We start from the raw sequence: 3,394 nt of genomic DNA, 5'->3' as shown, positions 1-3,394 counted from the left end.
GAGAGAGAGAGAGAGAGAGGCTGGGGGGTTATGTAGGTTTTGGGGAGAGAGGATACAAAACAACAAACGAAAGAAGTACCTCGCCCAGAACAATCATGATAATGGCCATGAGCTGATGGAAATGATTAACTCTGCATCTGAGGCTCAGGATGTTACATATCAGTTGTAGAGCGTCTTCAACTAGTTCAAATTCATTTCTTTCTGAGTGCACTGATGTTTCATTGTCTGCTCATTTAGCAATTATAGTTAAATAATTACAGTTTAAACAATGTAATGATGTAATTTATCTTTTGATAATATTTTGGATATAGCTATCTTCGTAAAAGATTTGTCTATGACTTCTATGTGGTTAGCACCACATAATCAATTGATCTAATTGATTTGGCTTCTCATGTTATATGGCAATCAAGAAAATATTGTCCAAATATGCATAGCCCCATGAACAATATGAAACAAAAATGTGCAAATCTTAAAACTTGGAAATACACTTTAAATATCTTACAATTTTATTTGTCAATTATACCTCACTAAGCTGAAAAAAAAAACTTGATACAGCCTGATCATCAATCTTACATTGTACTTTAAAAATTTATTGTACTTATTTTTGTTGTACTTGATGACTAAAATACATAAGCTCCTATTAAAGACCTTGAAATACATGATTACTCTATAGCAAATGAAATTATTTCTGAGAATTTTTTTTAAGATTTTATTGGGGAATTGCGGGGAGGGTAACAGTGTTGAGGAATCGGGGAAGGGGAACAGACAGGTAGACAAATTGCTGTTTTGTTCTAAAGTCTAGTTGTGGAGGACATCGCTTCACTGGCCCATATTGGTATGATCATTGTGCTCTTCCCAGGTGAGGCAATCGGTCGCCGGTCATTGGTCAGCCGCTCACAGCGGCTCCCGGTAGCTCACACCGGCTGCCAGCCACTCACGCTGGCAGCCAGCCACTCTCGTAGCTCACAGCAGCCCACTGCAGCCCTGCTGCAGCCTACGCCATCGCCGGTGACTCACAGCAGCCCAACGCCAGGTCGAGCTGTTGTTCATCATCTTAGCTGTAGAGGGCGAGCGTCACTGGCCCTCAATGTGGGATCCGAACCACAGCCCTGCTGCTTAGAGCTGGTGCTCCCAAGCGAGCCCTTAACCAGCTGAGCCACTCGGCCAGCCCTGAGAATTTAAAAAAAAATAAATTTGGCTTCAGAGGTGAGCTTGCTGTTCCAGTCTAGGGGAAGCAATCTCACATTTATAGAGCAACTACTATAAGCCAAGTATTATACATGTGTTATTTCAGTTAATCCTCATGTAGGCAGTGCAATTCCATTTTAAAGATAGGAAACTAAGGTTCAAATAAATCAAGTAATTTGCCTAAGTTCTCATAGCTAGTAAGTGGTGGTGTTAGACTCTAAGCTGAATAAACACATGTTATATCAGTATTCATTGTTCAAAACATTATGACAGGGTTTGAGTTCCAGCATGGTGGTGTAAACCCATGACAGCCCATCTCTCCTGCTAATTACAACTAAAATTGCTGGACACAATACAAAAAGCACTACCCGAGGACTCTGGAAAAATATTAAATAATTTAAAAATGCTGGCAGCTTGTGGAGGAGAGTCAAAAATTGGAAAGGCAACGTACATGGGCATGAGCTTCCCTGTTTCCCCTTTTTTCTCGTTTGGCCTTGCCCTGAGTCTAGAGCCCTGAATGTGGAGAAGTGCAGAGGGACCTATGGCTAAAACCTGAATATAAACCCAGTGTTTATGGCCAAAGAAACCAGGAAAAGTGGCCCCTGCAGGCCTGAGAGTAGGTAGTAGAACCTTATAGGGAGAGAGCCTGAGAAGGAGATCCACTAATTATATATATAAACCCACATATATCTTAGCACAAACCCTGAGCTATGAGTGCACGGACAAATGCAAAGATTTGAACCTCATCATCAAATATCAGTGTCTAACCCCTGAAGAGTATATGTACAGAGTGCAAATAAAGGTTGTGAAGGCTTGGAGAACTGAAGCAGGTTTTGAACCACCTGAACCACTTAGCATAACTAAGGCTTAGATGACTGAACTGAGATTTGAACTTACCACAGAAGGTGAGGAAGAAATTACAGGTTGATTGCCTGCAAAAACAAAAATATAAACATGCTTCAGAGGGTTTTAATAAAATCCAGAGTCTATCCGACATGACACTCAACAATGTCAAGATACAATACAAAATTATTCAACACGAAAAAGAACTAGGACTTGTAAATAATTCTCAAGGAAAATACAATCAACAGATGCCCCAAACCCAATATAACCCAGATGGTGGAATTATCAGACAGAAGTTTTAAAGCAGCCATTACACTATATATATATATATATGATTCATATATATAAAACTATTGGGGCCGACCGAGTGGCATGTTGGTTAAGAGCTGGCTTGGGACGCCAGCTCTGAGCAGCAGGGTCCTGGTTTGGATCCCACATGGGGTCCAGTGACACTGCCCTCTACAGCTAAGATGGTGAACAACAGCTCAACCTGGAGCTGGGCTGCTGTGAGTCTCCGATGACGGCGTAGGCTGCAGCCCCTGCTGCAGTGGGCTGCCATAAGCTACCGTGTGTGGCTGGCAGCCAGCATGAACGGCTGGCAGCCGGTGTGAGCTGCCAAGAGCCGCCGTGAGCGGCCGTCCAGAGGCCGGCGACCGATCTGCCTCACCCGGGAAGAGCGCAGTGATAATACCAACATGGGCCAGTGAAGCGGCGTCCTCCACAACTAGACTGAAGAACAAAAACGACAGCAACTTGTCTGTTCCCTTCCCCCAATTCCCCAATAAAATCTTTAAAAAAAACCCCAAAAAACTATTATAACCATGAGGTAAAGAAAAATACACTTTATTTTTATTTTTTCATCACCAAAAAGAATTTATTTGGGAAAAAGAAAAGATTACAATCTGGTTATTTGCAGCCATAGCGAGCCATGTGCATGAAGAGAGAACAAGAAGAAACAGGACCAAGAAAAATACACTTTAAATGAATGAAAAAAGAATTAATCTCAGCAAAGAAATAGAAACTATAAAAAAGAACCAAATGAAAATTTCACAGCTGAAAAATGTAACCTCTGAAATGAGACTCACTGGATAGGCTGCATAACAGAATAGAGACGACAGAGAAAAGAATAAGGGACATTGAAAATAAATCAATAAAAATTATTCAATCAGAAGAACAGAGAGAAACACAGATTTAAAAAATGAGCAGACGATCCTCTGCCCAAGCTGAGTTGCTGCTGAGCTGCAAACAGGTGGCAGGATGGCTCAGCTAAAAAAAAAAAAAAAAAGAACAGAGCCTCAGGGAATCTGTAAAACAAAAATCACAAGATATAAGTGCAATTGTGATTCTAAAAGGAGAAAAAAAA

The sequence above is a fragment of the Hipposideros armiger genome, unplaced genomic scaffold (assembly GCF_001890085.2).
Source record: "Hipposideros armiger isolate ML-2016 unplaced genomic scaffold, ASM189008v1 scaffold_1274, whole genome shotgun sequence".
Classification (NCBI taxonomy): Eukaryota; Metazoa; Chordata; class Mammalia; order Chiroptera; family Hipposideridae; genus Hipposideros; species Hipposideros armiger.
The sequence above is the reverse complement of the archived record's forward strand: the minus strand, read 5'-3'. Positions refer to the sequence as shown.